At 37.9% G+C, this 24,286-nt stretch overlaps 1 protein-coding gene and 1 non-coding gene across 3 annotated transcripts in view; one reads left to right on the forward strand and one right to left on the reverse strand.

Annotated features, from left to right (window-relative positions):
* Positions 1-24,286, forward strand: part of GPC6 (glypican 6) — a 1,107,056-nt gene that overhangs the window by 461,981 nt on the left and 620,789 nt on the right. The window lies entirely within an intron of this gene.
* LOC123925333 lies at positions 191-335 on the reverse strand. The gene has a single exon (XR_006814950.1). It is a non-coding gene; the product is annotated as a U4 spliceosomal RNA (small nuclear RNA).

The following is a 24,286-nucleotide window of genomic DNA, read 5'->3' on the forward strand; positions in this document are numbered from 1 at the left end:
ATATTTCCAAACTGTGATTTTGGGTTTGCTCAACTGAAGTGTTAAAAGTAAATAATGTCAAAAAAAAAAAAAAGTAAATAGTGTCCATGAAGTGCCTTCTAGTGTCAGGCCCACTATGGATCTGAGTCATTTTACTTATTTAACAGAGAAGAGATGTAAGTTACATGCGACTGGTTGAAAATAAGACTACCATTGTAAGGTGCTAGCATATTTTCAAATTGTTAACAGAAAATATTAAAATTAACCATTCAGGACTATGAACAAGCATAATTGATTAGCAATAATCGCGCCTCGGATAAACCTCATTGGCTACGATACTGCCACTGCGCAAAGCTGAACAAGCATAATTGAAAACACACTGAGAAAAGCTCTATAAATAAGATCCATTAATTACTCAAGGTATACACAGTTTGCTTCCTCTTGTTGGTAAATTACCATTATATATAAATGTTCTCACTTTCTTCTTGAGTGAAAAGACTATGCTCTAGGACAGAATATTCTCAGAAAATAAAGAAGGGGGATATGTTTTATGAAGGGGTTTCTTTTCTTGAATTCATATTTTGAATTACGTGAACATTTTTGAAGCAATTAAAATTAATCTAAAGAAGAAAGTTATTTTAATAGTTTTGAACAAAAGTAAATGGATTTCCAATACAGTTAATGAAATCAACACAAGGTTACCTACAAAAGATGTACGTATACTTAATTAAAATGTGATATCTTGGGAGAACATTAAATAATAGAAGATGGGCATCTGACTGGCTCAGTTGATTAAGCATCTGACTCTTGATTTAGTTCAGGTCATGATCTCAGGGTCATGGGATCAGCCCTATCTAGGGCTCTGTCCTTGGCCAGGAAGTCTGCTTGGGATTCTCTCTCTCTTTGCCCCTCCTTCTGTGCAAGAGTGCTATCTCTCTCTCAAAGAAATAAATAAATCTAAAAGAAGAAGAAGAAGAAGAAGAAGAAGAAGAGGAAGAGGAAGAAGAGGAAGAGGAAGAAGAAGAAGAAGAAGAAGAAGAAGAAGAAGAAGAAGAAGAAGAAGAAGAAGAAGAAGAAGAAGAAGAAGAAGAAGAAAAGACAGATAGAAAGAAAGAAGATTTTCTTTATTTGGGGATTTGGGGGATTTAGTTCATGCATTTAATGAAAATGAATCCTGTCAAATATATAAGTAATCAGGCTTTCAAAGATATCCCACCTTTTTTTCTGGTGAATTAGGCACATGTGATCTTTGTGATTTGCAGAGAAACCAATACTACTGTGTGTAGAAGGGGAAAATACCAATGGTGGTGATGAGAGAGGGCTCCCCTATCTATTAGGTTCATTACCTGTCCGTTGGCTCTATTAAGTTTGCATTCTAAGTTGTCTTTTTTTTCCCTTAAATATTGATCATTCCTTAGATTTATTTTTTGCCTTATATAAATTAATGCCACATTTAAAGTTTCCTGAGGAATCTGCTTTTTCCTTAAGATTGATTTATTTATTTCAGAGGGAGAAAGCCAGAGTGTGTGTGCAGTCACGCCCATGTGCCTGGGAATGCACTTGTGGGGGAGGGGCAGGGAGAGAGAGGATGGGAAACAACCAGACTATTTGCTGAGCGGGATTTCTATGGGGCTCTATGCCAGACCCGGAGATCACAACCAGAGCTGAAATCCACAGTCTTGCTCAACCCACTAAGCCCCCAGACACCCCCTGCGGATGAAATATTTGATCAACCTGAGGGAACTGAATTTCTTAGAGTGTTGAACTTGCTAAAAAGGGTTGAATCACTCTATTTGTTTTCATAGTAGCTTCTTTATTTGAAATTTGTTGTAACAGTTTTCCCTAAAATATGACAAATATTGTGGGTAATTCCAATACTCTTGAATGTCAACACATTATAAGTCATAACTGAATATACTGTAGGATAAACAATATAAACATACACTTCAGTATTAAAGATAAATTATTAGGAAATTACAAACACATCTGTTCATAATTTGTTTATCTTTTTATTTTTTTTTTCTGTCTTAACTTAAAATGATTGCAGTTACCTGAAAACAATAGGGTGCTTGAATCCATTGCATGTAAATGAAATGCAGATACATCAACATAGCTGCAAAATGATACATAATAAGCCAGAGAAAGAGAATGAGCTCTTATCCGTGCAGGTGACACAAGGATACATCCAAAAGGAGAGCTATCACCACAACAGTAACGAAAGGCTTTCAAGCTCTTAGGTGACCTTTAATCTTTTAGGACTTCTTCGGGAAAATTTAAATTATCAGTTTACCTAAAGATGCCTGCAGAGATCCAGAATGATAGACAGTAGGAGGGAAATCAAACATAAATATGTCTTCTCATCTAATTTTTTTCTTTTTTTAACCTACGAATCTTCAGTTTTCTTGTGCTGGACATTCTTGGGCTCTCCCTCATCTCCTCTTAACCCACCTTTTAGTCCAGCAACCATGTGAAGGCAATATAAGATATAGCTTACCTTGGTTGTACTGTTTCTCTCTAATTTTCTGTCCCAAGGTGTCTCCAACACCACCAGGGGACAGGGGCGGGGAATCTCTGCTTGCACTAACCCACGCATAGCCTGGAAATGTGAAGGACTTAGCACTTTAACACAGGCAGCCCTAATTCCAAGAATTGGTGAAGGAATGCCCCTCTCTTCTGTTACCCTATCAGACAACTCTTAAGAACATTACCCATCATTCTTCAGAGGGTCATGATCAAAACAATCCGGAGTTGCCCACTGTACTGACCCACTGAAAATCCACTCCATACTGACTTTCCCTCTCTGGTGATGCCTTCTCCTTTTGTTGTGCCCAAATAATGGGTCCGTGATTAAAGGAGCGAGACTGATACAAGGTGAAAGTCAAGCAAAGCTTTATTTCGCGCCAAGCATCAAGAATCTAACCGAAAGTTCGGGGCCGCACCCGTTACAAGAGAGGGCGACCCTTCTCTGTTTCACAGACTAGCTTTTAAGGGCAAAGGCCATGTGGTTGGGCCTGGCCACGCACAGGTCACCAATGAAAATGTAACACACACAGGAGACTCCACGGTGATGCTAGGTGACCAATTGAATTACAATTTACCTTAGTAGACATTTGAACCAGCCTATTACACCTTGATTAGGATTGGTGCCAAAAAGGCTCCCAGAGGGCGGGGGTCCCTACTCCTTGGTAGCTAAGGAGACAGTATGCAACCCCCCACTGATCGGATGTCTCCACCTGGCCTGACCCACCCTTGTATCTGGGCTTTGTTACCTGGAGCTGGTTTGGGGACTTAGTTCCAAGTAAATCCCCTGGGGGAAGGGGGGGCAGGGGCAGTTTCTAAATAGGTCCTTACACTTTCCATACTCTGGTTTCCTGGCATCACTTCCCAAGTAAAATCCCTGCATGCCAGCCTGTGTTCCAGGCACTGCTTTCCAGAGGGATGGGCACAGGAAGAGACATGACTCACATTATTTATGGAAAAGTCCATTCTCACTGCTGGCATGTGGCAACACTTCCTCATACATAAATTCCCATAATTTATATATAATTTATTTTTTCCAACTTCATTATTAATGTGTGTTGATTTAGAGGCCAATATTTAACATGTGGTATAAGTGCCATGTTATAATATGGTTTAATTTGAAAGGAAATGTTTTTTATCAAGATTATCTTGTCATATTTGCAAATTTATCCATGTAATTTTAAAAAATATTTTATTTATTTATTTGACAGACAGAGATCACAAGTAGGCAGAGAAGCAGGCAGAGAGAGAGGGGAGGAAGCAGGCTCCCCGCTGAGCAGAGAGCCTGATGTGGGCCTGGATTCCAGAACCCCGGGATCATGACCTGAGCCAAAGGCAGAGGCTTTAACACGCTGAGCCACCCAGGCGCCCCTATCTATGTGATATTTTAGATTGATTTGGCCAGGTATCCAGTATGGAAAATCTTGAGGGATTTTTCCCAATATTAAAATATTGGGATATTTTAATCCCAATTTATAGATTTATATGAAGAGAAGTGAATTTCATAATTTTGTGTTTTCCCAACCAGGAACACAGTATGTATCTTGGATTTTTTACATTGTTACATATGCCTCAAGTTAACTTTATTTGTATTTGCACACTAGTTGCTAATTTTATTCCTATTTGAACTCTATTTCTGTGGTTTTCCAAGATACTTTACCTTTTTAAAGATTTTGTTTATTTATTTAGAGAGAAAGGAGGGAGGGGCCAAGGGAGAGAATCCCAGGCTGACTCCCTGCTCAGCAGGGAGCCTGACGCCAGACTCAACCTGATGATCCTGAGATCATGACCTGAGCTGAAATCAAGTGTCAGATGCCCAACCGAGCCACCCAGGTGCCCTGAGACACTTTAATAAAGCATTTTAGGTCTAGTTAATGTCAGTATTCAAAAGGCTGATGATTTTAGATACTTCCATGGTACAGCCAACGACTTTTAGAAAGAGTTTTCTTCCCAGCATTCTTTCACTTTATTCCTTTGCATATTTAAGGAAGAGAGTGATATCCTCTGTAGATGAATGATAAATTTCATCTTATTTTCTAACATATGAATCTCTTATTTCTTATTCTTTTTTTAAATTTTATTGACTGAAACCTCCAGAATAATGAATAACAGTGGTAGTGGTGTCTCTTCCAGTCTTTTCTTCCCATATGTTAATAGAATGCTGGCTCCCCTGCCCCTACTGTTATATTTTCTTTGGGGTTCTCTTACTACTCTTTATCACACTGAATAAATTTCTTGGCATTTCCTGCTTAATAAGCACTGGTCAGTAGTTGCTGGATATTGTCAAATGCTTTTTTTCACAGAGAGAGACTGAGAGAAAGAGAGAGAGAGAAAGATAGAGAGACAAACCAAGAAACAGACTCTTAACTATAGAGAACTGGTTAAAGGAGAGGTGGGTGGGGGATGGATTAGTTAGGTGATGGGAATTAAGGAGTGCGTTTGTCTTGATGGTGTATGGAATTGCTGAATCACTAAATTGTATACCTGAAACTAATAAAACTCAATGAAATTAAAATAAAAACTTAAAAAATTAAAATACCTTTTTAACACATCTGATAAAAATGTCCATATGTTATTTCTACTTAAAACTGCTAATATTATGAAATTTACTTATAAATTATTAATATTGAGGGATCTCTGTACTCCTGGAGTAAGTCCATATAGTCGTAGCTATTATTTCTTTAATATAACTTTGTGTATCAATATTTTATTTTGGCTTTGGGTACCCAGTTTCTTCAGTGATAATAATTTGATCTATTGGTGGTTTTGTCTATCAGGATTGCCTATTTTTTTTCTTATGTGAACACCTTGAATAACATAAGAAAATGTGTTCCTTGAAGACTGATAAGATTCACCTATAAAAGTTGTTCATTTGGGACCCTACCCGGAGGTTAGTTTTCTGTCCCGTGCTCCTAAAGTATTTTGTCCTTTGGTCTTTCTATCTCAATTATGCCTTCTCAATTTATGTCTAAAGAAAAGTATGAATTCCATGTAAGCTTCCTAAAGTATTAGGACAGTTATCTGCCCATATTATGTATTTCAGATAATGATAAGATATTTATAAACATTGTTGATATATTAAGCCACAAATATATATATTTTTAATTTCCTGTGAGTAGAAACATACAGAATGCATTCTTTGATCATAATGCAGTAGGAGTGTACATTCCGGGTGCCTGGGTGGCTCAATCAGTTGAGCACTCTTGGTTTTAGCTCAAGTCATGATCTCGGGGTCATGAAATGGAACCGTAGCTAGAGCTCCGTGCTCAGCATGCAGCCGGCTTGAGATCCTCTCCTTATCCTTCTGTCCCACCCTCCACGCGTGTGCAGGCATGCGTGCGTGTGCTTGTGCGCCTGCACGCACGCTCTCTCTCTCTCTCCCTATCTAAAATAAATAAGTAAATCTTAAAAGAAATAAAAGTACATATTCATTTTCAAAGAGTAGCCCATAAATTTGTATATACGTAGTTAGGTAGCTTTGTATCTAGCCAGAACAAATCTCTTAGCAATTTAACATATTTATCTAGACAACTTCTTGATTAAAGAGCATTTTAGAACAGATATTGTCACATTTAAAAAGTGGAGCTGTAAGAACACTGTGTATCCAAAATATGTAATTAAGATTTACGAAATAGCAGTAAATGCAAGTAGTAGAAAAAACTAAGGACAAAACGAAATGGGCTAAGTAGTCAACTTTAGAAGCTAGGACAAAAGAAACCCAAATAAACATAAAATAGAAGAAAGGACATAAAGATAAAAGCAGAACAAAATGAATAGAAAACAGCCAAAGTAGATAATAAAACAAGATCTGGTTCTTTTAAAATGCCAGTAAAATAGACAAATTACTGGCAAGACTAATCAAGAATAAAGACAGGGAACATAAATAACAATTTCAGCAACAACAAAAAAGGAGAGGTTAACAGACACAAATACTTTTAAGTGGAAGAGAAATTTTGTCAATCTCTTTTTGTTCTTAGGGTTTTAGTATGAGTTTAAAAACTTGGTTGCATGTTTTATGAACACTTTTTTTTCTATCTGGTGGATATTTTATGATTTTAGATGACTACCAGGAAATGGGAGACCTTCTGGAATTGATTTAAGAATAACTGCCAGTTTTATATTGAGGGATTTTAAGTGTCAATTTTTAGGTAAAATGAGCTTTTTAATTTTAATACTTAATATAAACTTCATGGAGCTACAGGTGTTTACTTTTTCTTTCTTTCTTTCTTTCTTTTTTTTTTTTTAATATCACGCATACTTGTTCTGTCTACATCTCCACTACTCAAGATTGGGCCTAAGAGCTGACCATAGCCTGAGAGTGCATTAGAAATGCAGATTCTCAAGTCGCCCTTGGTCCTACTGACTCAGAATAGCATTCTGTAGACCCCCAGGTGATTGCCATGGACATTAAAGTTTGTGAAGCACCGTTTTTGCTAAATATATACTTAGGTAAAAGGCGAATATGTAAGACCAGGGCAAACAACTCTTCTTTAATGTGGACAGTTGAATATGAGTATATAATAGTTAACCTAGGGGCACCTGGGTGGCTCAGTGTGTTAAAGCCTCTGCCTTCGGCTCGGGTCATGATCTCAGGGTCCTGGGATCGAGCCCCACATTGGGCTCTCTGCTCAGCGGGGAGCCTGCTTCCTCCTCTCTCTCTCTCTCTCTGCCTGCCTCTCTGCCTACTTGTGATCTCTCTCTGTCAAATAAATAAATAAAATCTTAAAAAAAATAATAGTTAACCTATAAATAAAAGGTCAAGTTTACCTATACACTGAAAGTATATTTATTTGTTTTATTGAAACAGATTCTAATTTTTAATTTTTATTTCTGATTTGAGTGCAAATAGGTTACAAGATAAATATGTAAGCGTGGAAATAAAGTATGTCTGAAAGCCCTTAAATGTAATTAGGATGTTATGGAAATAACTTCACAGTGGGTAACCCTTGCCATTGACTCTTTAGAAAGAAAGTGGGGGGGGGAGTCACAGAACGAGTATCAGTGGTTAAAAATCTCATCATCTGTTAAACATATGCTGAATAATTCCTGGAATTTCTTTTATACCATGACACTGCCTTAGTGCTGTTTATGGAAAATTGCCATTATTATTAAAAGCAGCAACTTCATTTACTTCTAGAATGGCTGATTAAAGTGAAACTAGAAAAGGAATGAGTTGTTAAAATTTCTAGTTTGTTCAGACCTGCTTCTTTATCCGTAAAGGGGGCAGAATGCAGTCGAGAATTCGCAGATGAGATTAATGAAATAAAGTAAGTCTCTAGCACTAATTAAAATTAAAAAGGATGAACAGATGGTCTTGACACAGCTGGAAGTATTCTGATGAAATTCTGTCCGTGTGTTTACTAAGGCAGCTCTGTTGCAAGAAAACACACCTGTTTACTTTTTCAAGAGCAAAAATATTATTAAATGTGTTTTTTATTTACTGCTATTTTGGCTGTTAAATCATTCCTTCATTTTTTGGTCTCATTGTCTCCAGAGATAATCAGCTTTAAGTAACTTCATAGCATATATACAAGTATGTATGCCCTTGAGTACAATAATTTTAATCATGACATTCAAATAGCAAGGTGATCATTTGCTGCTTACTAATTTTTTTTTTTTTTCTGACTGCATGGGCAAAACCACCCAAGGAGTGTGTGAAAAAAAGATAAAAGATATGAATTCACTTTAATAGACTCAAAGAAAGTTTTTTTTTTTTTTTAATATTTTTGTTTATTTGACAGAGAAATCACAAGTAGGCAGAGAGGCAGGCAGAGAGAGAGGAGGAAGCAGGCTCCCTGTGGAGCAGAGAGCCGGATGTGGGGCTCGATCCCAGAACCCTGGGATCATGACCTGAGCCAAAGGCAGAGGCTTTAACCCACTGAGCCACCCAGGCGCCCCTCAAAGAAAGTTTTAAATGTGTTTAATATGTAATATCTAAACCTTATTCATTATTCAGTATCTTAAACCTTATTCATTATTCAGTATCTTGTTTTTATAACACATACAATAGATAAATGACCTTAAATTAGCTACATTTAAATAGTAAATAATAAGTAATAATTATTTTATCATTTTCCTAATAGAAATAATACTAAAAAAATTTCAAAGATTAAGGGATAATACCATGATGGGCCTATCTTTCAAGTACAACCATTTGTAAAATCTTGCGAATTATTTCTGAGCACTTTCTACATATATATTTTCCCTATATTACATATTTACAGTCAGACTCTATGTACAATATTATATTCCACTCACCACTATTTATTAGACAACTAAATAATTATTGGGGCATCATTACCAAAGCCAGCCTCAGACCCAAACCAGGGTGATATGAAAAAAACCTCCATATTTTACTTGATCTTTAAGTATTGAAAGTCACACCCACAGATACTGGGTTAAGACTTCATCATTATCTTCCCAGAGGGCATAGTTCAACTCATAACATGCATTTATATTTGACAACATTTCGTTCAATGGCAATACTACTGGTGATTCTGTGCTTGATATAAGGATGGTTTTCTTTTTAAAATCACTTATGTTTCCTACCTAACAACAATCCTTCATGGTAGAGAGAACCAGTATTGCCACTGTTGTAATGATGAAGAGATGGTAAGAAGCCTGGCTCTTCTCAGACCTAGTCCTTGTGTTTTGGTTTCTATCCTTGCTTTCGTAGGAAGTTTCTGACAGGGCTCCCAGTGAATTCTGTGCCCCAGTGTTCACACCCTTCTACAAACTCTTCATTTTAAGTACGATCCAGCCTTGTAACTGGCTTCAAATAAAGAGAATATGACGAAAGCAACAAAATGTGGTTTCTGATTAGGCTACGAAGCCTGAGACTTCCCTCTTGCTGGCTAGCACCCTCCTTGGCTTGCTCACCCTCTGAAGCCCTCTCACCTTCTCAGAGAGAAGCCAGCTGCCATGTTATGAAATGCTCTACAGAGGACCGATGACAGACTACAAGCGTTGCATTCTGTCCAAAGCATGCAAGTGAGCTTGGGAGCTAATCCTTCCCAGCTGAGCCCTCAGATCATTGCAGCCTTTGAAAGAACCAGAGTTAAGGGATTCTGCTAAGACACATTGGGGTTTCTGACTTACAGAAAAGATGATATCATAAATGTTGCCGTGCTAAGCCTCCATGTTTTGGTGTCAGTGGTTATGTAGCGATAGGTAACATACCGACTTCCTCATACAGTTCTGCAAGCCATGTATCTCCACTCATTGACCAAAGGCTTTTTCTGAAGGTCTTATCCTCTAGCTTTTTTTATTATTATTATTTTTTTAAAGATTTTATTTAGTTATTTGACAGAGAGAGATCACAAGTAGACAGAGAAGCAGGCAGAGAGAGAGAGAGGGAAGCAGGCTCCCTGCTGAGCAGAGAGCCCGATGCGGGACTCGATCCCAAGACCCTGAGATCATGACCTGAGCTGAAGGCAGTGGCTTAACCCACTGAGCCACCCAGGCGCTCCTATCCTCCAGCTTTTTAAATTTGTTTTTCTTTTCTAAGCAGTTTCCACACTTTCCTAGTATGAATTGAGAAATGGATGGTGGATCCATGGAATTCACTCCATGGATACGAGAATGAGAAAGACAGAATTAACACGACAAATGTGTATTCAGCTCTAAAAACCCTGTTAATCCAGTCTTATGTGTTGTTAACATAGATTTGTCCCTCTTTCCTGGCAAGTCAGATCACTCTCTTTAGGTGAAAAAAAGAGATATGGAAATTATTTGAAAGGATCATATTTATGTTTAAATCCTAAGGGTGGAAACATGTGATTTGGGGTCACAGGACTATGAAAAATTAAATAAGATCTTCCAGTGGCAAATGGAAATACGTGTTTAGTGGATGTTTTCCTACTATAAATAAATGATAATTTATTTTAATAAGCTTTTACTAATGGCAGTGGCCATAGTAACTCTAGATTCCCCAACTGGACCTTTCCAATTTGGAACAGAAGATGCTTATAGGAGATTTTGATTTGTGACATAGTTACACACTTACGCTTGAAGATATATAGCTTTCAGGGAAAGGTGTTACTAAAAGTTCTTTTTGATTCATCTTCTAAAAAACTAAAGTATATAATTTTGTTTCTCTGAACTTACTGTCACTTTTGGCACAGGTATTTGTCGATCCTCTCTGTTGACAAGGGTTGTAGTCAAGTCATGTGGCTAAGCTATTCAGTCCCTTATATCTCAAACTGCCTAGTGAGATGCTCTCTTAGGATGAAAATAACAATGAATTCTTCATATCGTACTTTTGTTTTCAAGAGAATTTTCTAAGGTTCCCCTTGCATTAGGAATGAAATTATATTTCTGCCGTGATCTCAAAGACATCATTTTCTGTTACCGCCTGACTTCAATTTTGTATATAGTTTTCCAGTGATTAATGACCAGATTTAAAGATAATCTCAGAAATAAAGATTAGACATATTTTTCTAGTATTTTGCTGTATTTCTCGTCCCTGGTACATTCTGTTATGCTTTTGAATCACTAGGATTTATTTGCACAAAATTGTGTGTCCTTGGCACATCACTTTTAAGGTGCAATCATTCATCGATGTGCATTTCATCTTGATTTCATAGCAATGTAATGAAAATCCATCCCTTAAAAATGTTACATCTGTATAAATGAGAGCGATCCTTTCCCCGTCTCCCAAATCTTTGCTCTGGTAGCACCCATAGAGTGAAGATACTGTAAAGGAAGACTAATTGTGTCTCCATGGAACCTAATATTAAGCAAAGAAAACGACTTATGTGCACTCAAAGGTAAGATTTGTTCGGTAATGATTTAACCTATAAAGTTCAATGCTGTGTCTTATACCTACACTATTTAACATTTTTTCCCAAAGAAACTTGATTTAGTCATTTTTAATTGACTGTAAAGTATGAAATTACCTTGAAGAGTGAAATCAGAATCTGAGATTTCAATAAACTTTTGAGAAACAGTCTAATAATATTCAGTGAGTTGAAGCACAACTACCCTTCTTATGTGGGAAGCCATAGACTTTTTAAGTGTCAAAAAGACTATGAGTAATTTGTGATCCGATGTTGTTAATAAATTTTGAGTTGACTATTGGCTTAAACAGACTTATCAAAGGCCAAGATGATAAGCTAGCCACTTACTATGAAATTCCCTTTGGCTTGAAGACCCTGTGGTCCTAAAAGCAGAATTGGAGGGCAAAAATGTCTGAAGAAATACAGGAACGCTTCTCAGATTCTCTCTAACCTGCTATGTCTAATTCTAGAGTTTGAAATGAAAGGAAATGAAAAAAATCTCACTCTAGAGAAATGAAAATACACAGAGCTTATTCCTTAGTGGCCCTCCACGCCCTGTGAGCATTTATTATGATGTGGTTTATAATTTACCAAAACCCTGTGCTGCACACCAAGGATGGTGATTAGAGACATAGAGTCACTGTATTTTCTGTTTCTGCTCAGTCCTTATCGGTTTGTCAATAAAGCATCTATGATGTCCTTAATTATTATTCTTGAAATCAGACATTAGTAAAAAACAAACTGATAACATTTTCCATGGATGCACAATTCAATAACTTGATTAGTAGTGAAATAATTACCTTCATTTAAAAAAAAAACAATACTTTTTATTTGTTTAGCTAATCAAACAAATCAACAAATTTTTGTCCATTAAAAAAAATAACCAAATTTTAAAATCCACCCGCATTCATTAGAACGCTCTCATTTGTATCTGTTGAAAATTGAAGACGCTAAGTCAGCCCTGTTTGGATGTAGATATCAGGCTACCCTTCACTTCAGGAAGGATAATAGATGCACTCAGAAGCAAAACCAAGACCATCTATATCCCCCCAACAAACAAATGCCCGTTTATGGAGGTTATTTATTTTTCTTCTCCATGGCTTTGTTTGAGCCCTCTGAGTCCCATGTGGAATATGGTGACATATTTATGTCTGTTCGTTTGTGTCAGGCCTTCTGAAGGTACTCCCCCATTCCTACCAGACTGTTTGAAATAGCTCTTTGTCAGTTTCAGTTCACACCCATAAAATTGGCTTTGAGTTTCCACCTTGGTTGAAATTCCCTGGCCAATAACCTCCCTAACCTGATCCAGATGGGGAAAAGTTCACCCAAACAATTTTGGAACATGTTGACCCTGTCCACATATCATGGAGTAGACGTTTATAAAACCTAATCTAAAGTCCTGTTTTCCTTTCTTCGGGGTATGTCAAAGAAAATTCCGTACCCCTTCTAAGGTCACACACATGTAGATCTACAAATCTCTAACATCTCCTTTTTCCCCTCTTTTTTTTTTCTTTTCTTTTCTTTTCTTTTTAAAACCTGCTTTTGTTCTTTGAGAGCCTTCCAGTGGCCTCCTTCCTCCTAATTTTTCTAGGATTCCAGGGTGGCCAACTGGAATGCCTGCCCCCTGCCAGCGTTCTTTCTGTGGTTTATCCTCTCCTTCCTGTTGTGATCTCCCCTCAATGGCCTCCATCTCTCCACTCATCAGGAGTTGTGCTCTTATGGTAACAGAGGACACATGCCCTCTCAGACCTGAGTTCAGTCCCTCCTACCTGAAAAGGCTTTGGCCTGAGGCTTCCTCATTGGGATGCTCACTGTGAAAAAGATCCCCAGATGGGCAGGGTCCCTGGAATTTTCTTTTCTTCCAGATGAACGCTGATGACAGGAAAGTCTTGTTTGCAAAATGAAATTGGAGTTTAGACGTTTCTGGTTTTATTTATATCACGCTCCTTTACTCATTGCTTTATGCTTGATTGAATATTGGAAACAGTCTGGGGAAAGGTTGGAGAACAAACATTTACTGACACAGTAACACTAAAAGGAGAAGGCAAGTGTTTTACTTACTGGCATGTGGTTTCATTTTATGGAGCACCTGAGTCAATGACTAAATTATACTGCTTATACCACGTAAAGATAAAACCTTTCAAATATGGACTCCACAAATTATAAGAGTATCAACTGGCCAGTGACAGCAGAATATTGCTCTTTTTGCCTTCCTCTTGGATTCTTCTTCCATAGGTCTTCTAACACTCTTCCTAATATCTATCCACATTTCCTCACCTCCATTTGCCCTAATCTCAGCTTCATCATCTCCTGCCTGAACTTCCACTCCCTCCCTGGAGTTCATGCTTCATTGAGTAGCCGCTGTCATCTTTACAAAGGTCTGATGGCTTCTTCTTACAGGGTCAGATAAGAAATACTTCAGGTCTGCAGGCCATGTTGTCTTTGCCACAACTACTCATTTCTGGTGGTATAATGTAAAACCATGAAACCAAGCATAGGATCACCTATAGACAATAGATGAAGAAATGTGCATGGCTGTGTTCCAATACATTTTATTTGCACAAACTAAGGGGCCCATTGGCCTAAGAATCTGACCCTGCAGCACTATTCAAAATAGCTGAAAACAGTGTGGAGTTTTCTCAAAAAGTTAAAAATTAAGCTACCCTATGACCTAGCAATTGCACTACTGGGTACTTATCCAAAGGATACAAACATAGTGATTCGAAGGGACACATGCACCCCAATGTCCATGCCAGCAATGTCCACAACAGCCAGAATGTAAAAAGAGCCCAGATGTCTGTCGACAAATGAATGGATAAAGATGTGTTATATATACACAATGGAATATTACTCAGCCATCAAAACAAATGAAATCTTGCCACTTGCAACAATGTGGATGGAACAGAGGGGATTATGCTAAAGGAAATAAGTCTATCAGAAAAAGATAAATACCATATGATTTCACTCATATGTGGAATTTAAGAAACAAAACATATGAACACAGAAGAAGGGAAAGAAAAAGAAAATAAAATGACATTTGAGAAGGAGGCAAACCATAAGAGATGCAGAACTCTAGGAAACAAGCTGAGGGTTGCTGGAGGGGTGGGTGGGGGATGGGCTAAATGGGGATGGGCATTAAGGAGGGCATAGGATGTAATGATCCCCGGGTGTTATATGCAACCAACGAATCATGAAATTCTACCTCGGAAACTAGTAATAATTTTAATAATAGCCCAAACTGGAATAACTCAAAATAAATTGTGGTGTATTCATTCAAAGGATACTGTAAAGCACTGAGGATGAATATATAATTGCTTCACCCAAGCAAATGGATACATCTCATAAACGTAATGGTGAACATGGAAGCCACGCTGTGGAGCCCATTATGTATGAGCTCAGAGATAGAAAGTTAAAAACGAATCTCCCTATGAGTCAAGGGCTCAAGCATCCGGAAGGGAGGTTTTGTGGCACTGGTAATGTTCTGTTCCCTGTCCTGGATGCTGTGATCTGGATGACTGCCATCTTTACTGTGCCGAAGATGTGCACTAATTGTGTGCTTAAGCCATCGCGAGTTGCTTCGGGGTTTCCCTCAACATCTGAAAGACAGACTTCCCACTTCTGTCTTCGGTTGCACTCCCCAACTCCTATACCATGTGCTCATAAGTGCAAGTGACAACACTCGAGTCATATTCAAGAACGTTCCAGCTGCCTTATAAACAGGCTCGAATGGGAAAATAACAGTCTGACCTTCATAAGTCGCACTCAAAGTCTCACTTGCTTTTCCACTTTCAACATGAAATTTCAAAACTATACAAATGCCCTTGATGCCAATTCCTTGCCTATTTGATCCGGAATGGATTTCCGCTAAGCCCTGTGCTTTTCCAGCGGAGATGTTACTAGAGCCTCCCTCCTGCTCTGTGCCATTTATTGTAACTAATTGGCCTAAACTGCATGAGATCCCATTTAACAAAACATTTGATGGCTCCTCTGGTTGATATGTGCTTCCGAAGGCTCCCTAAGTGTCTAAGGTTTTCATTAGTTTTTAGAGCACACTGAGTTAATTATATTGTGCGGGAGGTTTTCAGGTTGAACAGTCAAGGAGAGGAAGGAGTAAACAGGGAGACGCTGCATGGGAAGTAAAGCCATTTCTTATTTTGACAGCCTTCAGACTTGAAAGGGCTTGGAAGTCTTTAACTGGGGCCTTTCTCTGGACAAAAAGCTGATGACCTGGGAGTGACTTACTCAGTCCAGGTGGCCCTCACAAGAAGGAAAACAGGACCTCACCCCTCGCTGGAATGTGTAATTTGTGGTAAAACTTGAGGGGCCCATTACAATCTGTTGACAACATTCCTTCTTGAAAGGTCAGGACAAAATGAAAGTTAAAGAGGAAAACACGCTTTAGAGCCTGCTGTTCCTGTGGAGTCCACAGGGCTGAGTCTCGGGGGAGCTTGGGCTACGATGGAGGAGAGGTTTGCTACAGACTGTAGTGATGTTCATTCTCTGGGTGGCGCTACTTGGGCCAAAACAAGGAGGGCCATTTTTTCCCATAATCAGTTGCAGCCCCAGGACTACTGAAGGAGTGAGATTTTATGACTGATTCTGGGTCCAAATTCTTAGGTCCAAAATGAATATGGTAGCCAGACCACATCGTGAAATTCTTGAGCGTTTTGGAGATATTGTCAAGTGACTGCTCATCCGAGCAATGACATATATGGGAAAAATCTGGAGGAAGCGGCTAAATCCTTAGCCTTGAAGGCTATCCCTAAAACTGGTTGTCACGATGCATTCTTCTACTGGAAATGAGCTCAGTGGTTCTACCCCATTCCTGAACCCAGCGTAGCATTTGGTTTCCATTTATAACACTTCACCAGCTATGCATCTATTCTAGCAGTATTGATGACATTGATTTTATTGCCTATATCTAGGACAACCACTGCTCAATATAGCTTTTTTCAGTCATGTGTATGTGGGATATATTTTAAGTATGGACTAAATAGAGATGCAAGTATGGCTATCAGTTATAGACACCCATACACTAAGATATCAGTGTGAACAGGGATTATAGACAGTTATAGACACCCATGCACAAAGACATGAGTGTGAACAGGGATTATAGGTATGGATATGTATTATATGTGTACATGGTATATTCTGGTAAAAGAGGTAAGATATTGGGTAAAGAAAGAGCAATATTAGGGCATTCCAATATTTTTAAAACAAATCTCCCTCTACTCAATCTTGAAGATCAATTATAAAAATCAAAGTAGTTGGGGGGAAAGATAGGCTTTACATATACATAATAATGAAAGTGACTTGGAGTGTGAGATCTTCGAAGGCAAAGATACCATATTTTCACCTCTGTATCCCCAGCACCTTTCATACAATGAATAATATGAATGAATGAATGAATGAATGAATGAATGAATGAAGTAACAAATGGCTTATACTTTCATCCATTCTAAATAAAGTAACAATAATAATAATAATAATAGTCAGCCTTTCAACATTTCCCCATCATAGACAGGGAGCTCATATCCAGCCAGCTTCCTACTCTGAGGGAACAGAGCTCAAAGTTGCCTCTTTCTTGACCTGTGCTTTTCCCAAAGCCATGCCCAGGTGTCTCTCCAGGGTTTTGCCAGATGGGAGGCCAACTTGCTTCCCCAGCACTGGAGAGCTTCTGTCGGGCTCTGCTAGGATGAGCCACCCACGGTGGGGATGTCCGCAGCTGACAGCCCAATCAGCAACAGTAGCGGAACACCACCAGCACCCACCACCACAACAAAACCAAATATTGGAGCTGAATATAAGACAGATGATTTTGTTTATCTCAAGTGAAAAAGACAAGCAACAAGACCCCTGGGAGCCCCAAAATGAGAAACTTCTAAAGCTAATTGAGATATGATTAAAAAGATTGCTGCGTGTTGTTGCCAGCCGTCATTGGGTTTTGTTATTAGGTTCCCCAGTGATGGAGCAATCAAACCAGTTATTATGCCTTCAGCAAGCATCGGAGTTTAGTATATATTTTCTGTAAAACAGTAACTTATTAAGGGTATAAGTGGGGTTTCTGAAACAAATTCAATAAATATATTTTAAGAAATTGCTCTCTTTGGTATCACTCATCATAGACTCAGACTGAGGCCTGGAAGTCTTTTTTTTAGCAGGACTGTCCGATATAAATACCATGCAAGTCACATGTGAGATTTTAAATTTTCTTGTGACCATATTGTGAAAAAGTAAAAAGAAGTATTACATTTAATAATATTTTTACTTCACCAGTACATCTGAAATAATATTTTTCACCATGAACTTAATAGAAAATATCATTAATGAGAGTTTTGGCATAATCGTCTCTCAGTAAGTCTTTGAGATTTGGTGTGTATTCTGTACTTAAAGAGCATCTCGATTTTGTCTAGCCAAACCGTGCTTAATGGCTAGCGGTTACCGTTTTGGACAGGGCAGGCTATAGCTTTTTCCTATGTGGCTATTACTAGAGATAAATTAGACAACATTCCTTCCTCTATGCCATTTTAAAATTTCAGGATTGCACCTACTTAGTGATCTTACCTCTGCTAATGGAGGAAAATTCATTTTCTGCCCATCATAAAGAGCACATCATGGTTTTCTAGGAAACCATTAATCAGTAATATGATTTATTTAATAATATTTTGAGCATGCACCAGATTATTATTCAAGGCTGAATTCAGGGTACAGCTTTTCATTTTGGATATACGGTTCTTGCCAATGTGTTACAGATTGAAAAATCCCCAGTGCAGAAAACACAGCTACCTTTCACAAGAACACCTTGAGAAAAATTTTACTATGCACAACAAAAGCCTCTTTCGTATTGATTCCAAGGGGTACGTGAAACCACTCTCTACTAAACATACTAGAATTTTCCCATTTACAAAATTTTTCATTTGTCAGTCTGATATACATAATTTTCCTAAGTAGCCTCAAGTTGCACTGTACAAGACGCAGCATGTAGGAAAAACACAGAAATCCATTTTAACACAAGCAGAGTATTAAGCTTACTTGAAGGTGGAAGGTTTTCTAGTTTAATTTCTTGTCTCCCAGTTCCATAAACTATAGCTGCTTTCACAGTATATTCAAAAGGCCTTGGGCTTTTTACAGCAATCAAGAAACCAGCCTTGACGCTTAGGGAGAATGGTTGGGGTGCTGAAGGTAAGGGAGTTTCTACTTGTCATTTGTGTGTAGAACCACCAGCACATTGAAGAACTGAGAGCCATAGAGTCCGCCAAGTAGGAAAGGACTTTCTGATCCCGGCTTCGTAATTCTCTCCTTTTTCCCTGCTCTACCTCACCCACTCTCCCAGCTTTCTTCACCTGCAAGCAAGACCTACAGACACGAAGCAACAACAGTGGGACAAAGGATGCTGAAGCTGAGTGAGAACTCATGTCGTCCGTATAGTGTTCTTGGGCATAAAATGGGGAAGGAATTCAATATATCATCCCATCACAGCTGGAATTTATAGAGAAAACACTTCTGAGAGGGAAAGTGTCTTAGTTATCCCTGAAGAGTTGGTTTGAAATGATGGACACGTTTGGAGACTACTCCTAGTAGCACTGAATTCACTGATTCTACTAATCAGGAGTGTTTCTGCTGGGGACCAAAGCAAAACAAGGAGACAAAGAGAAATAATGGCAGCAGAATACCCATGATGATGGGCTGAAGTAGAAAATCTGTTACATGGCGTTGGCTGTAAGTGAGATGGACGGAAGGGAAGAGTTGATGAAGAGACCTGTCCATTATGTTTAGGAACTGAGGAAATGATGAGGGTGTTTTTCTAGGCTCTCCTTCTTATTTGATTTTGACAGTTAATCAAAAGCTCTTCATTCACTTCTGCAAAATTAAGACATCAACGCCCACAGAGTTTAATGGCCTCTAGCCAACGTTAAAATTTAGCCAGTTTAAGTATTTGTTGTTAAATTACAACTTAGCTTCTGCAGAAATGGGGGGGTGTGGGGAGGGTTTTGGGTTAAAATTCTGCTGTGTTAGGCTGTAAGGAAAGACAACGTGGAAAGTGAAAATGGCATTGTTTTACTGGAAAGCAAAAAGTGTCCTGAAGGCTTGGAATCCCACAAATAAATCACAAATTATGTTAAATATGAATAAACCATAAAGAGCTCTTCAAAACTCAAATTTGGAATCATTAAAATTGCTTTGAATTTGCACCACTTTTGTTGATAATTAAAACATGTTCACAGGATCTCATAAGTGGGAACAATTACAGAGTTACTGTTTCACAGTGAAGTTAGCAAATTACTTCAACAAAAACTATAACAGCGGTAGACTTCCTAGTTCCTGAAAACTATAAGTAGTGAATTGATTTGTTCTTCCATTTGGATGAGTAAACAGCATTTAACAATCATCCATACTTTTGAGGGATGGAAATTCCATTCCCTGCTCCATCACTAACTAGGGCTCCTAAAATTCAGAAATATTTATTTGGGGGGTAAGATTTTCATTGCTTTTTTATCAATGCAGAATTAGGCTGATAACTTTTTAGTAACTTATTTAAATAATTTCAAGGAGAGTCTATGTATACTTAAAATCAACAAATTGTGCACGATGATGTGGTAAACATGAAAATAATGAGCCAATTAATACATCTCAAAATAGGCACATGAAACTTAGTTGTGAATAGAATTAACATTTTTAAAAATAACCAGTTGCCTGATTACTGAAATCACAAATGTTATTCTTCCCCTGCAAAAAAACAAACAGCAATAAAACTTGGAGAGAAACCATGCAAACTGATCATTAGTAGTAGTTGAAATGGGTTGTAAGCCTTTTGAAATCTTCCTGTGATTAGATAATCAATAAATAAAACATTAAATTACATGAGCCCAAAGTTCAAATTATTTTTCCATCAACATATTCAGTGAGTAGTCCAAAATTTCACCCTAAAATTTAAGATGTATATTTAGTCTGGTTCTCTTGACGTGTTTTGTTCATGTGTGTGTGTTATATTTTTCTTTTACTGACAAATGCCAATGGGTGATAATGATTTGTCTTTTAAGTAGAAGTTTTTACTGCTGTGTATTTTCTACTGTACAGTAAAAGGTAAAGGGGTGATGACAAGAATTCAAGAAAAAATGCTGAAATATTCCCGTGCATGCATATTTGCCCAGGATGGCAAAGACCAATGGGAGGTAGAACACCAGCAATGAAAAGGAAAGGATAGATAACTTTTCCTTTAGATAACTAAAGGATATTTTTTCCTTTAGATAACTGCACTGTCATCAACCTTTATCACGTAGATCATGACATCGATACACCAGAGAAGCTAAACAGAGCCCCGCTTTGCCCTTCCCCAAGTCGAATGCTTGAATGCTTGGTCAGTTTTTGAAAATAAAATAATAATCACTACCATTACCAGGACTGCCCTGGCCCATTCCAGGGCCACCCGTATGTTATAGCTTACATAAATGGCTGGACTCACAGGGTGCATACTTTGTATGCTTGCTTGGCGTAGCTGATCTATTTCCACATCTACTAGGTATTTATATCTCCTCATTGGCAATTACTTCTGCAGAGTAGGTAATCTTTTACCAGAAATTAAATGGCTTGCGCCAGGATCTTGTTTCTTCTTCCTACAGAAGAGACTGCCTCTCCCTTCTCTGCAACTTCAAAGTCACCTTAAACTGAGTATTAAAATGAAAATGTGTGCATTCTGCAATGGATTTAAATGCAAGGAGAATGCGAAGACTTCGACATTCTCTTTGTCAAGAATGCTGAGCTCTTCTCATTCTCCACTACAAGACCGTATTTGGATTTAGAAGACTTTATCATCTCTCTGTGCCAAAAAAAGGCGCATACCAGATGATTGACGCCTCTCAGGGACCCAGCCACACATAAAAGAATATAACCAGACCCTTAGGAGGCTGAGAGCTCCCTTGAAACTTGAGATAAATGTGTGAAGAATTTCAAAATAAGAACATATCAAAACTTTAAATCTGTGGGAAACTTTTGCAACAATTTGTCATCTCCTAAATATGTGTGACAGCAACATTGACATCTTTGAACTGTGAGTAATAGGATTGCTATTATGTCTCATCGCCATATACATACATCTATTTTTAATACACTACGATGTAATTTTCAGTTCAAGATAATGCATGCCACTGCTCTTTAATGATAGTGATGAATAGAATATTGATTAGAAAACAGTCTAAATAACAGGTAATTGATAGGGGTGAGGGAGATGTGGCATTTCCATCTTCATTTTTACATAATAACTACAGATTTCTCAGCCATAATAATATATATCAGGCATAATCAAGAGAAGGTAATATATGAATTAATTTTTTCTAACAAGAATGTGTGCTGCGTAAACAGAATCTTATGCCATAATTTGGCACTGTATGAATTTGATGCATTTACCAGTGGAAGAAAAAAAACATCATTTGCGTAGGGAGATAGAGGATACTGTTCAGTGTTTATAACAAGAAGTTTAAATCTTTCCGTTTATTTCTTGGATGGAAAGAACGTGCATTTGGGAAATCATGATATTCACAAAAAAAAAAATGTAACCTTAAGATTCTTATTTGCTCTGGTATATGTCAAAGGGACTGCTAGTTTGGGAAATGTCCATTTCTATTAGCTAAACCCAGAAAGGCGTAACACTTGCTATTGAAATTTGTCTAGTTTTCTGAGAAAGCAAAAGTAAACAGAATGAGGAAATGAGTCAGATACAGCATTCTTCCTTTTCCCAAGGTGCTATCCTTAGCCTTTTTCCTAAACCTGACTTCTGTTCTTACTTGAAACCTTCATGGTTGTTTGCTGTCCCTCTTCTCTCTGCTGTTTACTTTGAACATGTGTTCCTGAGTGTCCCACAGTTGTTACCACGGTCATAGCATTATGATTGGCTCACAAGAATGGAACAAACAACTGTTGGTGGAAACTAAGATCCTGGTCAAAATGGCTTTCTTATGGGGCGCCTGGGTGGCTCAGTGGGTTAAAGCCTCTGCCTTCGGCTCAGGTCGTGATCCCAGAGTCCTGGGATCGAGCCCCACATCGGGCTCTCTGCTCAATGGGGAGCCTGCTTCCTCCTCTCTCTCTCTCTCTCTCTCTCTGCCTGCCTCTCCACCTACTTGAGATTTCTATCAAATAAATAAATAAAATCTTTTTTAAAAAAAAAGATGGCTTTCTTATAAGCCAAAAGACTAAAATGGTCTCTTAAAAGATTTTTAGTAGCCTTAGAGGACCTACAAAATATGAAGCCCTAGCATTCATGTAAATAAGAATTTGATGAAAGTACATAAGATTTTTCCTACACCTGTGCCACATTTTCTAATCTTCTAAAGCATATAAACATAGCTCCTATTCTCAAAAATACTTAAATAACAGCAGCACCATACTCCTTTATAGAAAATAATTGAAAAATAGTAAAGAACAGTGAAAGGAACACAGAGTTGAACACTCCTTTTTTATTTCTAGCAAATGCAATTTAGTTAAATTTATTTTGTATCTCTTTACCTGGTTTCGCTAAGACTCGAGAGATTGAAGAAAGTGCTTATTAATAAAAGAAGGCAAGAGTAAATAACATTTTTGGAAAAAAAATCTTTATAAACTTAGCAAAGCATTATTTTTTTTAAAAATTAAGTGAATTAGAATATTGCTTTCAAAAAATATTTGTGTTTTGTAAAAATGCTGATTGATAGGACTATGCACTATCTAGAAAATCGCTCTGGGAAAGCATTATATTTATTTTTGGATGTCTTCTTATGGCATTTGATAATACTAATAGTCATCTATGAATGAAGCTTTTTCATCTCTTAGTGATTAAAGATCAACTTTTCTTCATCTCAAAGCTCAAGCCCCTAAACACTGAAGTTACGCTCTTCCAACCTCCCATATCTTCAGACTAGAGATGTCTGTGGTTGACGCCACACGTTATACTACCCTTGCCCTTGTACTACTTTATGCTACCCTAGCAAAGAATGTGCTATCTCCTATGATAACCATTTCCTGTTTTTTCCATTGCAAATCTCAATACAAGGCAATCAAAAGTCAGGAATATACTAGTGGTCCATGTAATATGGCTCAAGGATTGCCCATTAGTGATCTTTGAGTAAATATTCGTGACTGATGGACTGTCTGAGTGAATATGTACCTGATCACCATGATCACCATTTGGTTTTTCAAGCTACGACTAACGCACTGAATATTCTTGGTTCACAATACATGGAAGTTCTCAGAATAGTGGTATTTGGTCTGGCTTGCAGACCAGTCTTCTAAGTTTTCTGTAAGCACAGTGACCAGAGAAGAGTGATTTGGGTCATTGTGTGACAGTTTTTCCCCATACATTGGTTTCCCGTGACTTCTAAGCCTTTTGAAAATGCAGCTTCTCATATTGCTTTTAAAACAAAATTAAAATCCATATGCTAAGCATGCCGCGTATTTACTTAGAAGTGCTTTTAAAACAGAGCCAAAAAGGTTGTCAGCCTTTTTTATTCTGTATGCAATTCTCATGGTTATTATATCATCACTTCCCATCATACACAATGATTCTCAAAGATAAAGCGGTGAGGAAACGGAAGAGTAGAGAGAAGGGAAGACAAAGCATCCTTCACGAGGGGTCTTATCAAAATCTCAGTTATGTAGCGGATAGTTTGAAAGACAGAAAAACACATTTGGACTCTAGGGATTCTGATACTCCATATAGAAGGACCCCCATCCTCCACCTTGAGAATTACTGCTTTAGGAAGTTTCTGCTTTAAAGTCTCCAGCAATACTGTTTTATAAACATAGAAATGTATGTACAGACATATTTATATGTATCTACAGCTACAACTCTATACATACACACACGCGCACCTTATATCTATATCTGTAATCAAAGATGCATAACAGTGGTTTTCCATAGAGATAGGATGACATTCTGGCGATTTGCCCAATCTGCAAGTCAGAACTGAGATAGGAAAAGAAGCTGCTGCTATTGACAGTTCCCTGTGGGTCACCAGGTGTGGGGAAGATGTGATCCACAG

Source organism: Meles meles, chromosome 14 (assembly GCF_922984935.1).
Source record: "Meles meles chromosome 14, mMelMel3.1 paternal haplotype, whole genome shotgun sequence".
Taxonomy (NCBI): Eukaryota; Metazoa; Chordata; class Mammalia; order Carnivora; family Mustelidae; genus Meles; species Meles meles.